We start from the raw sequence: 20,139 nt of genomic DNA, 5'->3' as shown, positions 1-20,139 counted from the left end.
CAAAGCATCAACGATATGTTTAGTAAAAGCTTTATTTTGACTATAAGCATGAGGAGAATTTAGCACGGATTGCAACAAGGAAATACAATCTATCAAAGAACAATTATCATAATTAAATTCTTTGAAATCCAAAATAGTGGGTTCATTAATATTTAAAGTTTTCACTTCTTCAATCCCACTTTTAAGAATTTTAGCATCAAGATATAAAGACTCCGGATTCTTGGAACGCCGTCTAGGTAAAGGTGGATCATATTCAGTCCCATCATTATCAAGATTCATATTGCAAAACAAAGATTTAATAGGGGACACATCAATAACTTTTAGATCATCTTTATTATCATAGAAACTAGAAGAACACGCTTTTATAAAGCAATCTTTCATAGCACGCATCCTAGCGGTTCTTTCTTTGCACTCATCAATGGAAATTCTCATGGCTTTGAGAGACTCATTGATATCATGCTTAGGTGGAATAGATCTAAGTTTCAAATAATCGACATCAAGAGAAATTCTATCAACGTTCCTAGCCAACTCATCAATCTTAAGCAATTTTTCTTCAATCAAAGCATTGAAATTCTTTTGCGAAGTAATAAATTCTTTAATATTAGATTCAAAATTAGAGGGCATATTATTATAATTTCCATAAGAATTGTTGTAGGAATTACCATAATTATTAGAGGAATTACTAGGATATGGCCTAGGATAAAAGTTTCCTCTACACGCGTTGTTACCAAAATTATTCCTACCATCAAAATTCTCATCCATAGATTCATTATTATTCTCAATCAAAGTAGACAAAGGCATATCATTAGGATCATAAGAAACACTTTTATTTGCAAATAATTTCATAAGTTCATCCATCTTTCCACTCAAAACATTAATTTCTTCTATCGCATGCACTTTCTTATTAGTAGATCTTTCAGTATGCCATTGAGAATAATTAACCATAATATTATCTAGAAGTTTAGCAGCTTCTGCTGAAGTGATTTCCATAAAAGTGCCTCCCGCGGCCGAATCTAAAAGATTTCTAGAAGCAAAATTCAATCCGGCATAAAAATTTTGTATAATCATCCACAAATTCAAACCATGTGTAGGGCAATTACGTATCATTAATTTCATTCTCTCCCAAGCTTGTGCAACATGTTCATGATCAAGTTGCTTAAAATTCATAATATCGTTGCTAAGAGAGATGATCTTAGTGGGAGTAAAATAATTAGAAAAAAAAGCATATTTGCACTTATTCCACGAATCAATATTATTTTTAGGCAAAGACGAAAACCAAGCTTTAGCATAATCTCTCAGCGAAAAAAGAAATAGCTTCAATTTAACAATATCATTGTCCACATCTTTCTTCTTTTGCATATCACACAAATCAACGAAGCTATTTAGATGGGTAGCGGCATCTTCACTAGGAAGGCCGGAAAACGGATCTTTCATGACAAGATTCATCAAAGCAGCATTAATTTCACAAGATTCAGCATCGGTAAGAGGAGCAATCAGAGTGCTTAGGAAATCATTGTTGTTGGTATTGGTAAAGTCACACAATTTAGTGTTATCTTGAGCCATCGTGACAAGCAAGCAATCCAACACACAAGCAAACGAGAGACGGGCAAAAAGAGGCAAATAGAGAAAGAGAGGGAGGACGGAGAGAGCGAGGGCGAATAAAACGACAAGGATGAAGTGGGGGAGAGGAAAACGAGAGGCAAATGGCAAATAATGTAATGCGGGAGATAAGGGTTTGTGATGGGTACTTGGTTTGTTGACTTTTGCGCGAACCTCCCGGGCAACGGCGCCAGAAATCCTTCTTGCTACCTCTTGAGCACTTGCGTTGGTTTTCCCTTGAAGAGGAAAGGGTGATGCAGCAAAGTAGCATAAGTATTTCCCTCAGTTTTTGAGAACCAAGGTATCAATCCAGTAGGAGGCCACACGCCAGTCTATCACACCTATACAAACAAATAAATCCTCGAAACCAACGCAAAAGGGGTTGTCAATCCCTACACGGTCACTTACGAGAGTGAGATCTGATAGATATGATAGGATAATATTTTTGGTATTTTTATGATAAAGATGCAAAGTAAAATAAAAGGCAAAGGAAATAACTAAGTATTGGAAGATTAATATGATGGAAGATAGACCCGGGGGCCATAGGTTTCACTAGTGGCTTCTCTCAAGAGCATAATTATTCACGGTGGGTAAACAAATTACCATTGTGCAATTGACAGAAATGAGCATAGTTATGAGAATATCTAGGTATGATCATGTATATAGGCATCACGTCTGAGACAAGTAGACCGACTCCTGCATGCATCTACTACTATTACTCCACACATCGACCGCTATCCAGCATGCATCTAGAGTATTAAGTTCAAGAGAACAGAGTAACGCTTTAAGCAAGATGACATGATGTAGAGGGATAAACTCATGCAATATGAAATAAACCCCATCTTGTTATCCTCGATGGCAACAATACAATACGTGCCTTGCTGCCCCTACTGTCACTGGGAAAGGACACCACAAGATTGAACCCAAAGCCAAGCACTTCTCCCATTGCAAGAAAGATCAATCTAGTAGGCCAAACCAAACTGATAATTCGAAGAGACTTGCAAAGATAACCAATCATACATAAAAGAATTCAGAGAAAATTCAAATATTGTTCATAGATAAACTTGATCATAAACCCACAATTCATCGGTCTCAACAAACACACCGCAAAAGAAGATTACATTGAATAGATCTCCACAAGAGAGGGGGAGAACTTTTTATTGAGATCCAAAAAGAGAGAAGAAGCCATCTAACTAATAACTATGGACCCGTAGGTCTGAGGTAAACAACTCACACTTCATCGGAGGGGCTATGGTGTTGATGTAGAAGCCCTCCGTGATCGATGCCCCCTTCGACGGAGCTGCGGAAAAGGCCCCAAGATGGGATCTCGTGGATACAGAAAGTTATGGCGGTGGAATTAGGGTTTTGGCTCCGTATATGGTAGTTTGGGGGTATGTAGGTATATATAGGAGGAAGGAGTATGTCGGTGGAGCAACAGGGGGCCCATGAGGGTGGAGGGCGCGCCTAGGGGGCTAGGCGCGCCCCCTACCTCGTGGCCTCCTGGTTGATGTCTTGACGTAGGTTCCAAGTCCTCTGGATCATGTTCGTTCCGAAAATCACATTCCCGAAGGTTTCATTCCGTTTTGGACTCCGTTTGATATTCTTTTTCTGCGAAACCGTAAATAGGCAAAAATCAGCAATTCTGGGCTGGGCCTCCGATTAATAGGTTAGTCCCAAAAATAATATAAAGGTGTATAATAAAGCCCAATAATATTCAAACAGAATATAATATAGAATGGAACATTCAAAAATTATAGATACGTTGGAGACGTATCAGTGGGCATGCACTGCCATGTCTTCCCCGGCTCCGCGTCGTCTCCTTCCTAGTCCTCGTCGTCGTCCACCGCCTTGGTGCTCTGGGCGTGGTGTGGTCAATGTGGTCAACAACCGACTTTCATCGGAAGAGTACTGTACATGGAGAGGTTGACAGCTAGGTCCACAGTCACACAAAGGAAGTGCCTCCTTATTACATGGAAAATAATGATTCCCCCACCAGACAGCAGGGATCCACCGGACGGGCCACCGTATTTCGCGAAAAAAATGTTTCCCCCCTGACTGCTGGACCCACCAGCTACATCTTCACATGCAAGGAAGTGCGTCCATATTACAGGCAAAAAAATATTCGCCCCCTGACTGCTGGAACCCACCAGCTACATCTTCGCACGCAAGGAAGTGCCTGACAGTCGAGACCCACCTGGTCGATGCGTACATAGCATTCTCATTCTGGTCGTGAACGTGTACATACATACTGGTCGATGTAGAGGCGCGCATGTGTCGTAGTAGAGGCACGCACGTAGCATGCACACATAAAAATAAAATTGGGTTGCCTCCCAACAAGCGCTATCGTTTAATGCCCCTAGCTAGGCATAAAAATCAAGGATAGATCTAGGTATAGCCATCTATGGTAGGCAATCCATAAGTGGCTCTCATAATAGATTCATAAGGTGATTTAATTTTCTTTCTAGGAAAGTGTTCCATGCCTTTCCTTAACGGAAATTGGAATCTAATATTTCCTTCCTTCATATCAATAATTGCACCAATCGTTCTAAGGAAAGGTCTACCAAGAATAATAGGACGTGAAGGATTGCAATCTATGTCAAGGACAATAAAATCTACGGGTGCATAATTCCTATTTGCAACAATAACAACATCATTAATTCTTCCCATAGGTTTCTTAATGGTGGGATCCGCAAGATGCAAGTTTAGAGAGCAATCATCAAAATCACGGAAACCTAACAAATCGCACAAAGTCTTTGGAATTGTGGAAACACTAGCACCCAAATCACATAAAGCACAGAACTCATGATCTTTAATCTTAATTTTAATAGTTGGTTCCACTCATGATAAATTTTTCTAGGGATAGAAACATCCAATTCAAGTTTTTCTTCATAATATTGCATCAAGGCATCAACGATATGTTTAGTGAATGCTTTATTTTGACTATAAGCATGAGGAGAATTTAGCACGGATTGCAACATGGAAATACAATCAATCAAAGAGCAATTTTCATAATTAAATTCCTTGAAATCCAAAATAGTGGGTTTAGCAACATCTAGAGTTTTAATTTCTTTGATCCCACTTTCATCAGTTTTAGCATCAAGATCTAAAAACTCCGAATTCTTGGAACGCCTTCTAGGTAAAGGTGGATCATATTCAGTCCCATCATTATTAAGATTCATATTGCAAAACAAATATTTAATAGGGGACACATCAATAACTTTTATATCTTCATCTTTATTTTCATAAGAACTAGAAGAACATGCTCTTATAAAGGCATCTTTCTTAGCATGCATCCTAGCGGTTCTTTCTTTGCACTCATCAATGGAAATTCTCATGTCTTTGATAGACTCATTGATATCATGCTTAGGTGGAATAGATCTAAGTTTCGAAGAATCAACATCAAGATATATTCTATCAACGTTCCTAGCCAACTCATCAATCTTAAGCAATTTTTCTTCAATCAAGGCATTGAAATTCTTTTGCGAAGTAATAAATTCTTTAATGTTAGATTCAAAATCAGAGGGCATCTTATTATAATTTCCATACGAATTGTTGTGGGAATTACCATAATTATTAGAGGGATTACTAGGATAAGGCCTAGGATTAAAATTTCCTCTATGCGCATTGTTACCAAAATTGTTCCTACCAACAAAATTCACATCCATAGATTCATTATTATTCTCAATCAAAGTAGACAAGGGCATATCATTAGGACCAGAAGAAACACTTTTACTAGCGAATAATTTCATAAGTTCATCCAGCTTCCACTCAAAACATTAATTTCTTCTATCACATGCACCTTTTTATTAGTAGATCTTTCAGTATGCCATTGAGAATAATTAACCATAATATTATCTAGGAGTTTAGCAGCTTCTAAAAGATTTCTAGAAGCAAAATTCAATCCGGCATAAATTTTTTGTATAATCATCCACAAATTCAAACCATGAGTAGGGCAATTACGTATCATTAATTTCATCCTCTCCCAAGCTTGTGCAACATGTTCATGTTCAAGTTGCTTAAAATTCATAATATCGTTTCTAAGGGAGATGATCTTAGCGGGAGGAAAATACTTAGAGATAAAAGCATCTTTGCACTTATTCCATGAATCAATACTATTTTTAGGCAAAGACGAGAACCAAGCTTTAGCACGATCTCTAAGCGAAAAAGGAAATAGCTTCAATTTAACAATATCGTAATCCACATCTTTCTTATTTTGCATATCACACAAATCAACGAAGCTATTTAGATGGGTAGCGGCATCTTCACTAGGAAGGCCGGAAAAGGGATCTTTCATGACAAGATTCAGCAAAGCAGTATTAATTTCACAAGATTCAGCATCGGTAAGAGGAGCAATCGGAGTGCTAATAAAATCATTGTTGTTGGTATTGGTAAAGTCACACAATTTAGTGTTATCTTGAGCCATCGTGACAAGCAAGCAATCCAACACACAAGCAAACAAAAGGCAAGCGGGAAAAAAGAGGCAAACAAGAAAGAGAGGGAGGATAGAGAGAGAGGGCGAATAAAATGGCAAGGGTGAAGTGGGGGAGAGGAAAACGAGAGGAAAATGGCAAATAATGTAATACGGGAGATAGGGATTGTGATGGGTACTTGGTATATTGACTTTTGCGTTGACTTCCCGGCAACGGCGCCAAAAATCCTTCTTGCTACCTCTTGAGCACTGTGTTGGTTTTTCCTAGAAGAGGAAGGGATTATGCAATAGAGTAGAGTAAGTATTTCCCTCAGTTTTTGAGAACCAATGTATCGATCCAGTAGGAGGCTATGCGCGAGTCCCTCGTACCTACACAAAACAAATAAATCCTCGCAACCAACGCGATAAGGGGTTGTCAATCCCTACACGGCCACTTACGAGAGTGAGATCTGATAGATATGATAAGATAATATTTTTGGTATTTTTATGATAAAGATGCAAAGTAAAATAAAAGCAAAGTAAAGAGCAAAGGAAATAACTAAGTATTGGAAGATTAATATGATGAAGATAGACCCGGGGGGCATAGGTTTCACTAGTGGCTTCTCTCGAGAGCATAAGTATTCCACGGTGGGTGAACAAATTACTATTGAGGAATTGACAGAATTGAGCATAGTTATGAGAATATCTAGGTATGATCATATATATAGGCATCACGTCCGAGACAAGTAGACCGACTCCTACCTGCATCTACTACTATTACTCCACTCATCGACCGCTATCCAGCATGCATCTAGAGTATTAAGTTATGAAAACAGAGTAACGCCTTAAGCAAGATTACATGATGTAGAGGGATAAATCATGCAATATGATGAAAACCCCATCTTGTTATCCTCGATGGCAACAATACAATACGTGCCTTGCTGCCCCTACTGTCACTGGGAAAGGACACCGCAAGATTGAACCCAAAGCTAAGAACTTCTCCCATTGCAAGAAAGATCAATCTAATAGGCCAAACCAAACTGATAATTCGAAGAGACTTGCAAAGATAACCAATCATACATAAAAGAATTTAGAGAAGGTTCAAATATTGTTCATAGATAGACTTGATCATAAACCCACAATTCATTGGTCTCAACAAACACACTGCAAAAATAAGATTACATCGAATAGATATCCACAAGAGAGGGGGAGAACATTGTATTGAGATCCAAAAAGAGAGAAGAAGACATCTAGATAATAACTATGGACCCGTAGGTCTGAGGTGAACTACTCACACTTCATCGGAGGGGCTATGGTGATGATGTAGAAGCCCTCCGTGATGGATACCCCCTCCGGCGGAGCTTCGGAACAGGCCCCAAGATGGGATCTCATGGATACAGAAAGTTGCGGCGGTGGAATTAGGGTTTTGGCTCCGTATCTGATCGTTTGGGGGTACGTAGGTATATATAGGAGGAAGGAGTACGTCGGTGGAGCAACAGGGGGCCCACGAGGGTGGAGGGCGCGCCTGGGGAGGGGGGGGGGTTAGGTGCACCCCTACCTCGTGGCCTCCTCCTTTGTGTCTTGACGTAGGGTCCAAGTCTCCTGGATCATGTTCGGTGAGAAAATCACGTTCCCAAAGGTTTCATTCTGTTTGATATTCCTTTTCTTCGAAACCCTAAAATAGGCAAAAAACAGCAATTTTGGGCTGGGCCTCCAGTTAATAGGTTAGTCCCAAAAATAATATAAAAGTGGATAATAAAGCCCAATAATGTCCAAAACAGTAGATAATATAGCATGGAGCAATCAAAAATTATAGATACGTTGGATGTGTATCAGTAGGCCACCTCCTCGATCAGGCGGGTCAGGTCCCACCCTCGGGCAACTACTGAATGAACCTTGTCCAAGACACGGCACCCGGGAGAAGCCAGTTACCCATCTGTGGAAGGACTGTACAATCATGAAGGCATTTAAAAATTCCAACATGTTTGGTGGTAGCCATGGACCTGGCGGCGGTTCAGGTGGAGGCGGCTTTCATGGCCCGGGCGCCGGCTCAGGCGGAGGCGGTTTTCACGGCCAGGGTCATCCAGGTAACCAAGGTGGTTATAATTAGCAGTCCGGCCAAGGTAATCAGCAGCAACAGTCCGGGTATCAGAGTAACCCAAAACAGCTGAACAGTGGGCAATACCACGTATTTACCACCAGTTTGGGCAAGAGGGACCAGAAACTTCATACCACGTTATTTGAGATGGTCAGAACAGCCTATTGTTTGGAGTAGGGAAGAGCACCCTCCCCGGGTTGATAATCCAGGTCACTTGGCTTTGGTGGTGGCGCCTCAGGTTGGTGGATATAAGTTTACTAAGGTGCTCATGGACGGAGGCAGTAGCATCAACATCCTCTATTATGAGACGTTTCATCGCATGGGATTGACTGACAAGAGTCTTAAATAGTCCAACACTATTTTTCATGGTGTTGTACCTGGTAAGTCGGCATACCCAGTTGGAAAGATTGAGCTGGAAGTAGCCTTGGGGATGAATACGATTCTAGGGCTGAGAAGTTAACTTTTAAAGTGGTTAAGATCAAAAGCCCATATCATGCCCTGTTTGGACGGCCAGCTTATGCCAAGCTCATGGCCCAACCGTGTTATGTATATCTGCAGCTCAAGATGCCGGGTTATAAAGGCACCATCACAGTACATGCACTACAAAAAAAAGACACACCAGTGACATTTTGGGCCGAACGAAATTTTTTTCTGTCATACATATGACACTTCTATGACGATAATTGTGACAAAACCCGGTATCATCATAGATGTGGTGGGCTCCTACTTCTATGAAAAAAAATCATGACAGAAAATGGGTTTTTCATCCTGGGCGGGCCGGAGACGCAGCTGCATGACATTCTTTGGGCTGTCCATGATGGAAAAAACTGTGGTAGAAGCGAGGGCGAGGAAAATTTCTGGGAGTTCCCGGTTATGGTGGGAGGTCGGGGGCCAAGCGACGCACGCTTCTCTTGTACACGTACGCGCGTGTGTGCGAGGCGTTGGGCTCTAACTGAACCCGAGAGAGGCGTTGGGCTCTAACTGAACCCGAGCGATTGCACTGCAGGCTACGCGTTCCTGAACCGAAGTGATCGATCGATGGCTTTTAACTGAACCCGATCGAGCGATTCCTTCGCTACTGCTGCTAACTGAAGCCAATCGATGCTGCCTCTGGATGAACAGTGAGCGTTGCGGGGGGGGGGGGGGGTTGGATGAACAGTTCCCGGTGGGGGTGGATGAACAGGACCCACTGGTGTTGCCTCTGGATGAACAGGACCCCGATCGATCGATTCGGTTGGGGCTGGAGTAGCCCGTGGAGGGGTGGTTGAACAGGAGCCTGTGGAGAGGGCTGGTTGAACAGTAGCCGGTGGAGTAGCGCGTGGTGGAGGCTGGATGAACAGGAGCCCGTGGATGAACAGTCACAGGTGGAGGCTGGAGGAGGTCGACGGTGGATCAACAGTAGCTCGTGGAGGCTGGAGGGGGTCGACGGTGGAGATGAACAGTTTCCCGTGGAGTCCCGTTTTGCGGTACGCCACACCCCTCCCGATGAACAGGACCCCCGTTTCGACCGTAGCGCTCCAACACAAGTCCGTTTCGTCCGTTTTGCGGTACGCCACACCCCTCCCGATCAACAGGACCCCCGTTTCGACCGTAGGAGGTCTATTTCCTCCATTTTGCGGTACGCCAGACCCCTCCCGATAAACAGGATCCCGTTTCGAACATGGCCGGTCGAACACAAGGCCGTTTCCTCCGTTCTGCGGTACGCCATGCCTCGTTTCCATCGCCTGTTCCGTCCAAGCCCTCCCGATGAACACGACGCATTCCGTTGCATCCTCATGAACACGACGCATTCCGTTACCTCCCCGTGAACACGATGCATTCCGTTGCCTCCCCATGAACACGACAATGACGCTGTTTCTCCGTTCCGACTGAGCCATGTACAAGAGCCCTGGCCGTACGTATGCGCGAGTAGGCGTTTGAGACCCCGCCCGTATGTACACATACGTGGTCGTATTTTCTTTCTTGCACCATGGCCACCTCTACTACGACACGTGCGCGCCTCTACATCCACCAGTATATATGTACATACACGTTCGCGACCAGAATGACAACGCTACGTACACTTCCACCAGGTGAGTCCCGACTGTCAGGCACTTCCTTGCGTGCGAAGATGTAGCTGGTGGGTCCCAGCAGTTAGGGGGGCGAAATACGGTGGCCCGTCCGGTGGGTCCCCGCTGTCAGGTGGAGGAATAATTAATTTGCACATAATAAGGAGGCACTTCCTTGCTGTGGCCGTGGACCCAGCTGTCAGCCTCTCCACGTACAGTCCACATCCGATTGAAGCCGTTCCTTGACCATGTTGGCCACGCCGCACCGAGAGCACCAGGGCAGTGGACGACAGCCAGGCCTAGGAAGGGGACAACGCGGAGCCGGGGAAGACACGATAGTGGATGCCCACGTGTAGAGGAGTACAAGGGCTCACTGGTTTGCTACGGTATAAGGTTGTCGTCGCCGCAGAATAATAGGGGGTGTGGGTGAGTAGAGGGATGGTCTGGCCAGCAGTGGGAGTAGTAGGGGCGGTGAGTCCTCCGCTGCATCGCAGCCGGCCACGGGAGGCGGGAGCACGAGGCACGACCGGTGCTGGTTTGGGCGGCTGGAGCAAGAAGACCAGAGGTTGAAGAAGCACTATGGCCGTTGGATGGACATCATACGGTCACTGGAGCTAGAATCGTGCATATTGACTAAGTTGACAAAGCCCTACGCCCCGTCAACTTAGTATGCCCACAAGTCAGCCTGCCACTATACTGGTCCCAGCTAACAGGGGGAGTATTCATTTTTTTGCGTAATAAGGAGGCACTTCCTTGTGTGCGAAGATATAGCTGGTGGGTCCGAGCTGTCAGCGGCGGTAATGTTTTTTCGCGAAATACAGAGGCCCTTTCGGTGAGTCCCTGATGTCAGGTGGAGGAATCATTATTTTGCCCGTAATAAGGAGGCATTTCCTTGTGCGTGGCCATGGACCCAGCTGTCGGCCTCTCCACGTAAAGTCCACTTCAGATGCATGTCGGTCATTGACCACGTTGACCAGGCCGTGCCGAGAGCACCAGGGCGGTGGACGACAGCGAGGCCTAGGAAGGGAATGACACGAAGGCAGGGAAGACTCGACAGTTGTTTCGCACGCGGAGGGGAGTACGACTGTACAAGGGTTTACTGGTTCGTTTGCCGTCACCGGAGAATAACAATAGGTGTGGGTGAGTAGAGGGATGGCTAGGCCAACGATGGGAGTACGGTGGGGCAGTGAGGCCTGCACGGCAGCAGAGCCGGCCGCGGGGAGGAGGGAGCAAGCATTCCCATCGCCGCCTGTTTGAGCGGCTGGAGCAGGAAGAGCAGAGATTGAAGAAGCACGACGGCCGTTGGATGGCCATCCAACAGTCACTGCTTGTGCGTCAACCTTTTTTTTAGGGAAGCCTCAAATCTGTGGAAAACAACATACAACCCATCTACCATTATTTCTAATAATTTATATCCCATTTGCTAATTATTAATGTTTTTTTGGAGCCCATATTCTTTTTGTTAGCATTACAGCCCATATTGTGGCCACGGTTAAAATATTATACAAAATTTTGCATATTTCGGTGCGGTCCGAACATTTTTTAATCCCGAAATTTCGACTCACATTCAAACTGATTATAAATATAAATGTATATCAATATAAAATCCAACAAATTCTCCATGCATAAAAATTAATGTAGTTTCAAATCTCGAAATGAAAAAAAGATATTTGAAACTAATTTCCGGTTTGACGTGTTTTAAAAATGTACAACCCATTTCTCATTACTGATGGGCCATTTTCTCGGCCAGCCAAATGAAAGCTCTCCTCGTCTTGAAATATTTGCAGCCCAACAGGCCTGACAAAGCGACTTACTTGGCAAATCACAAAAAAACTGGGCTGTGGCCGTGGACCCAGCTGTCAGCCTCTCCACGTACAGTACTCTTCTGATGGAATGTCGTTGACCATGTTGACCACGCTGCGCCGAGAGCACCAAGGCGGTGGACGACGGCGGGGCCTAGGAAGGGGACGACGCGGAGCCGGGGAAGATGCGGCAGTGGATGCCCACACAGAGAGGAGTACGAGGGTTCACTGGTTCGGCTGCGGTGTGAGGCTGCCATCGCCGCAGGGCCTGGCTAGCGGTGGGAGTAGTAGGGGGCGATGAGGCCTCATCGACAGCACAGCCGGCCACTGGAGGCAGGAACAGGCGGTCTCCCTAGCGCTGGTTTGGGCGGCTGGTGCAAGAAGAGCAGCGATTAAAGAAACATGAGGACTGTTCGATTCAAATCCAACGGTTACTACTGCTAGAATCGTTTGTTGACTAAGTTGACAAGCCCTGCGTATGGGTCAACTTAGTAGGCCCACAGGTCAGCCTCCCAACCAGTGCGCCCCAGATGTCAGTGGGAGGAATCATTTTTTTCGCGTAATAAGGAGGCAGTTGATTGCGTGCGGCCAGGCCAGCGGAGGGAGTAGGGTGGGCTGGGGAAGCCTGCGCGGCATCACAGCGGGCCACAAGAGGAGGGAGCAGGCAGTCCCGCCGGCGCTAGTTTAGGCGGCTGGAGCAGGAAGATCAGAGATTGAAGAAGCACGTCGGCCGTTGGATGGACATCCAACACTAACTGCTGCTAGAATCATGTGTTCACTGACAAAGCCTTGCGTAAACAAGTTAGCCTCGAAATCTGTGGCGTGTACAGCCCATTCGCTATTATTTTTATAATTTTTTCTCATTTTCAAATTCATATGGAATTTATTGCAGCCCGTTTTCCATTTTTAGAATTGCTGGCCATTTTCTGGTCAGTACCAGGGTCAAAAAAATAACTAAATATGTGGGAAATTTTGAAAATTCGCAAATTTTTGCTGGGGAACGAAATATTCTTAATCCAAAACTTAATAGCCATACTAAAACCAATTTAAAAATAAATTAGTACTATGTCATGTTAAATCCAATGAAATACGTATAAGATATCGGTGAAGAACAAAAACAAAAAAAAATAAACTTATATCCCATTTGCTATAATTTTTTTGGAATTTTCAACCCCTTTTGATATTACTTTTAACAGACATTGACCATACTCTTAAGCCAGGCCGGAATGCATCCCTCCTCGTCTTGAAAGATTTGTAGCCCAGTAATTCGGAGAAAACAAATAGGCCTAGCTTGGGTATTCTTCAAAAAGAAATACTGGGCTACCTATTTTCCCAAAGAACTGGTGCATGAGCATTTAGCTTTATTTATTTATTTATTTATTTATTTACTTATTTATGTTTAGGGGAACATGAGCATGTACCTGGGCTAGATTCATGTGAGAGCCTTCCTTCCAGTTAATTATGGGCTTCTCTATTGGGCCTTCATCAGTGGGCTGCATGTTATCAACAAGTGGAAAATGTGTTCCGAGTTTCAAAAAAAATGTGTTCCATACAATAAATAGTATGCGGTACGTACGGTACGGGACACTAAAGGATCGAACCGTGCAACGACTTCCAAAACATTGTGTTTGTCGTTCTAACAACACAATTATTCAACCAACAAATGAAATATACTACTGATTGTACATTGGAAACAGCAGCAGTAGCAACCAGGGCTGGGGGTGCAACAGAAGCAGTAAGCAGGCCAGAAGAGTGGAGACGCAGCTCTCTCTTCCAAACCAAACATCAGCCATCAGTACAAAAGGGCTACCAAAAAAGAACAAGTGTATGCATCAAACTAAATAAAGATCCTACTACACCAAGTGTACGCATCTAACTAACCGGCTCAGTTAGACATTACTATTTATTTTTTCGAAACGAAGGCAAAAGAATTGCCATGTCGATTAATTAAGAAGAAGAGAATTGCCCAGTTGATCTACAGAAAACCGGGCTAAAATCGAAGACGTTACTATTTATTAAGCTGAAGTGGAGTAGCAGATGGAGAGGAGCGGGAAACTTCACTGGTTCGGGTGCGCGGCAGCACAGCCGCGATGCTGCCCACGGGCACTATAAGAAACATGTCAACTAGTGCCTTCTGTCAGTGACCCTGGAAGAATTGGTCATAGATCTATGACCATTTCAGACTAATTGGTCAAAAGTTGTTCGGGGGGCTCCAAACCCTAAAGTATAATGACCATTTTGGTCAGAAAGGTCGTAATTTCCTTACACGAAATGGTCATAAAGCAGATAGCACTAGTCTGCTGCCTTATTTCTAGCTGATCATGACCAATATAGATGGTCATAACCTTGTAAATTGTGGTGGGTTGCTATGACTAGGCGCCACCTCATCAGTTTTGCCTATGTGTCATGTCCATGTGGCAGTTTTTGCCCTAGGTTGTGAAGCAACCTATATTTCTGTCATTCCCAAAATTCCCCAAAAAATCTCATAAATTCTTTGGGTCATATCTTCATAAAATATGTAAAAATGCTTCCTTGCCTAGTTCAAAACTAATTCAACAATATTCATTTTCGTATTCTGTTCACAACAACACTTTATGAAGGAAGTGCTATTTATATATTCTTGATCGCCCTCGGAATTTTTGGGCACTCTTTCCTATCCAAATCATTACCGCATGACAAAATTCAGCTCCATTTGCCTAGAAAATCTTCCTTGGCAAATTTCCAAAGTTTTTGTCCACCTAGAAGCATTGTGAAGGAAGTACCTTTTTTATATATTGAAATGACATGAAATTTATACAGTTCCTTCATATGCCCAAATTATCACCCTCCTCCAAATTGCAGCTCAGTCAAATCATCTATGTGAGCCCAGGTTCAATTTATATTTTATGGCCAAATTGGCACGTTGCAAAGCAAGTGTTATATTGACCCCTCCTATTACCCTCAAACTTTTCGGGCATTCTTCCATACCCAAATCATTGCCACATGATAATATTCAGCTCAATTTTCCTAGTAAATCTTTCTCAGGAAATTTCCAAAGTTTCTACCTCAAGAGAAGCTTTGTGAAGTAAGTACTAGCTAGGCTTACCCAAATGATCTGAAAATTTACCAGTGCATGACCATAACTATGTAACTTACCTACACCAATTTTTAGCTCATTTCATTCATCGAACTCTCTCACTAGTTTTGCCAAGTTTCTGTCCATAGAAGAGCATTGTGAAGGAAGTACTACTTTGGCATGTCCAAATGGTATCAATTTTCTACAATACTTTCCTATGCCCAAATAACCATCCTCCACCAAATTTCAGCTCAATCCATTCATTATTTTGAGCCCAGCTTCAACATTCATATTTTTGTCCAGTGTGGTACTTTGCAAAGCAAGTACCACCTTGGATCCTCCTTTTGAGCTAAAAATTTGTGAAGACATTCTCCTTAGTAGATGATCATCCTCAGCCAAAACTCATGCCCATTGGCCATGTGCATTTCCCATACCGCTAATCAAACACTTGGCTGCTAATTCATCTTTGAGCATAGGTCAGTCTCCTCGTGAGATTCTTCTGTTGTAATTTTCTTCCTAGCACCTACCTGGGGAGTTCCCAACCCACTAGACATGCCTAGGCCACCCGGAACGCATGTCAAAGGCAAGGTCACGCGGTGACCACGCGGCGGGCATGCGAGTTTACGCGCTTTGGAGTTGGGGCCCTGGGCCACATCCAAACCTCGACGTATCGCCACCAAACCATGTATTTATGATTAAATAGATACTTATGTAACTAGAAATGATTTTTGGAAAAAAATAAAGAGCAAACAATAAGGTACATGCAGTTCAAAATTGACTCGCTTCCTACTAAATTGACATAAATTTGTCTTTTTCACAAGTGGTGGATCAAAACTTTTGACACCAAACCATTTTGTCAATTATGCATTAAATATGGCCTAATATTTTATAAAAATGATTTGGTCCAATTTCGCAACAAATATATGGTAGGTCCTTCACAAAAAGAACTCAATTCGGGCACTCAGAAAATGGAAAATGAATTTTCCGTGCAAAGAAAATAAAAAGTCCCTTAGGCAACATTGTTTGCCATTCCAATATGCACCCTTGTGCATAATATGAGATCATTTGAACAAACTATGCCATTAATGTGGCCATAAGATTGATCATTTGGCTTGAAAGCCATGAATCTTCACGCATGATAGCTCATTTCTGAGAACACTTTTTTAAAATAATTGTTGTATTACAAGTTTATTATTTTTCCTGGAAACTTGGTCACATATAATGACACATCGCGAAGGTTTTCCAAAGTTTTGATTTTTTTGAATTTTTTATGCCCGTTTCAAAATGCGGTCAAAACGGCGGGTTTGACCGTTCCTAGCTAGTGGTTGAATCTTGGAAAACTTTTGATGTTTCTCAGATTAAATAGATACTTATGTATCTAGAAATGATTTTTTGAAAAAATAAAGAGCAAACTATGAGGCAGCTGTAGTTCAAATTTGACCCGCTTGCTACTAAATCAGCGGGAATTTGTGTTTTTCACCAGAGGTGGATCAAGGCTTTTGACAGCCAACCATTTAGTCAATTGTGAATCAAATATGGCCTAGTATTTTAGAAAATTTATGTGGTACAATTTTGCAACAAATATATGGTAGGTCCTTCACAAAAAGAACTCAATTCGGGCACTCGGAAAATGGAAAATGAATTTTGCGTGCAAAGAAAATAAAAATTCCCTTAGGCAACATTGTTTGCCATTCCAATATGCACCCTTCTGCACAATATGAGATCATTTGAACAAACTATGCCATGAATGTAGCCATAAGATTGATCATTTGGCTTGAAAGCCATTGATCTCCACACGTGATAGCTCATTTCTGAGAACACTTTTTTAAAATAATTGTCGTATTACAAGTTTGTTATTTTTCCTGGGAACTTGGCCACATATAATGACACAATGCAAAGGTTTCCCGATTTTTTGATTTTTTTTGAATTTTTTATACCCCTTTCAAAATGCGGTCAAAACGTCGGGAATGACCGTTCCTAGCTAGTGGTTGAATCTTGGAATTTTTTTGGTGTTTCTCTGATTAAATAGATACTTATGTACCTAGAAACGATTTTTGGAAAAAATAAATAGCAAACTATGAGGCAGCTGCAGTTCAAATTTGACCCGCTTCCAACTGAATCGGCGGAAATTTGTCTTTTTCACGAGAGGTGGATCAAAACTTTTTACACCCAACCATTTTGTCAATTGTGCATTAAATATGTCCTAGTATTTTAGAAAATTGATTTGGTCCAATTTTGCAACAATTATTTGGGAGGTCCTTCACAAAAAAACCTCCTTTTGGGCACTTGAAAAATGGAAAATGGTTTTTTCATGCAAAGAAAATGAAAACTTCCTTAGGCAACATTGTTTGGAATTCCAATATGCACCCTTTTCCACAATATGAGATCATTCGAACAAACTATGCCATGAATGTGGCCATAAGATTGATCATTTGGATTGAAATCCATTGATCTCCACACGTGATAGCTCGTTTGTGAGAACACTTTTTAAAAATAATTGCCGTATTATAAGTTTGTTGTTTTTCCTGGGAACTTGGCCACATATAATGACACAATACGAAGGTTTCCCAATTTTTTTTTGATTTTTTTGAATTTTTTATGCCCGTTTCAAAATGCGGTCAAAATGGCGGGAATGACCGTTCCTAGCTAGTGGTTGAATCTTGGAATTTTTTTGGTGTTTCTCTGATTAAATAGATACTTATGTACCTAGACATGATTTTTGGAAAAAATAAAGAGCTAACTACGAGGTAGCTGCAGTTCAAATTTGACCCGCTTCCTACTAAATCGGCGGAAATTTGTCTTTTTCACCAGAGATGGATCAAAGCCTTTGATACCCAACCATTCTATCAATTGTGCATTAAACATGGCCTAGTGTTTTATAAAATTGATTTGGTCCATTTTTACAACAATTATTTGGTAGTTCCTTCACCAAAAAACCTCATTTCGGGCACTCGAAAAATGGAAAAAGAATTTTCCATGCAAAGAAAATGAAATCTCCCGTAGGCAACACTGTTTGCCATTAAAAAATGCACCCCTGTGTATAATATGAGATCATTTGAACAAATATTTGGTAGGTCTTTTACAAAAAAACTCAATTTGAGCACTAAAAAATGAAAAATTGTTTTTTTTTTAAATTATCTTTGATTGCGACCAATTTAAATGGTCATGAGGTCTTTAAATTGTTTGCTGCCTTCTGATTGGTCCATGGGAATATCACACGGATCATGGATCATACACCGTCGGATGCTCGAGGATCCAACGGCAGTTATCAACCCTTCCACACCAACCCTAGCTCTGTCCTCGTGGTCATTTTGCATCCACCCCCGCCTCCTTTTTTCCCACATCCATTCCAGATCGAGAGAGAGCTCGTCTCCTTCCTTCCTCCATCTCCCTCTAGATCGAGAGAGAGATCGCCGCCGCCACCTCCCTCCAGCGGAGCTCGCCGCCGTCCATGGCCTCCCCACGCCCTCCTGCTCCACCCGCTCACCCTACATCCACGCCTCCCGCGCGCCGTTCCCGATTTCCCAAACCAGACCGCCTCCCCGGTTCATTCCTTCCTCCCCTCCCACCACCCACCTCGGAGCCGCCACCAAACTCACCGACGACCTTACGCATCACCGCCGGCCTCCGCTCCCTCCCCTCCCACATGGCCGACGCCCCACCCTCTCCACCTCCCCTTCTCCCCCAACCCCCAGTAGCACCCAGGCCCAACAGCACATGCGGCGGCCAGATCCCAGATCCAGCACGCCGGCCTGTGCCTCACCGGAGGCGCACACGCGAAGTGAGGAGGGCTTCCCGCATGCACACGCCATGGACCTCCGTCACGGGACGCCGACACGTCTCGTCTGCCCGGCCGCGTCACCAGACGGCTGCCTGCCTGCTCCTTACTGACGCCATCCCGTGCTCGGGATGCCACGCCTACCACGCCCCGATGACGCTCCTCCAGGTACTCTCTCGCCCATCTTCGATTTGCTCTTCTTCCCCTCCCTCCCCTCCCCTCCCTCACGTGATTTTATTTTCCGTCCTCACGCAGGTGCATGCATCGGACACCACCGGCGCCCAATCCTAGCCGCAGCGCACACCATCCTTGTTGCTCATGGCCGAACCAAACACGATTGGCTGCTAGAACCAGCTCCCTCACTCGCTCCATGGTTCCCGCATAGGTGGTGGTTCCTCTCCTCTCCTCTCTCACCCTTACGTTCTCTGTGCTTGAGGGTTGAAGCTCTAGTATGCTTAGAGTGACTGGTTTCATTAGTCTCTTAATCGACAAGTTAACTGGACTATTTTGCTGTATTTCCATCATACTCCTTTGATTTATTTAGTGACTGTAGACTTTGATTATACAGTAGAAGTAGTTAGTATCTCTGTAGACTGCATATTATACAGTAGAAGTAGTTAGCCAATTTCTAGGGGCTGTCTGTTCACCTGTTAGTATCTCTGTAGACTGTACATGCTTCAAATGGGGATGGATTTTATGCTCCCTTGAATGCATTTTGATCTTAGTAGCACTTACCACACAGTAACAAAATAAACAGCAGCCTGAGCTTTCAGGTTCAGGGTTTATCTTGACACATACTAGCAAGCATGAACATGAAGCTGCGATTTTTCCTGATCCTCCAAAGAAAGATGCTCATCTTTGTCTGCGCATTTTGCTACTTTTACGCCTTCTGATTTGGTTTGGCATCCTAAAAGAGGCAATGCCAATTGGATCAGATGGTTACGCGGTCATGATCTCCGTGATGTCATTCATAGTTGCGTCCTTTGGATACAACAATGCTTAGATTGAGACCTTGTTTGCTGATCATAACCATCTGTGTGGAAAATAAGCAGATAGATGCTTGTATGCATAGTTTCCCTAGGCATTCGACAAAAGCATCTCGTTGTTGTGTGCGCTGATAAACCTACAACTGTTTTTCTGTAGCTTATCTATTGAGTTAGATACACCTGCAACTATTTATTGCTGTCAAATTAGGCTTTGGAGCACACCTTCTATTCGATAGTATATAGCTTACCTTATGACAGAATGCGAAACATCTTTGCTAATGTGGTACAAGCTAGCCATCAGCATGTATCTCTGGATTATTGGTTTAGTGTTACATTTTCAGTTATGTTCGTGTTAGACTGATGCG

The sequence above is a fragment of the Triticum aestivum genome, chromosome 7A, assembly GCF_018294505.1.
Source record: "Triticum aestivum cultivar Chinese Spring chromosome 7A, IWGSC CS RefSeq v2.1, whole genome shotgun sequence".
Classification (NCBI taxonomy): domain Eukaryota; kingdom Viridiplantae; phylum Streptophyta; class Magnoliopsida; order Poales; family Poaceae; genus Triticum; species Triticum aestivum.
This window is presented reverse-complemented; position numbering follows the sequence as displayed.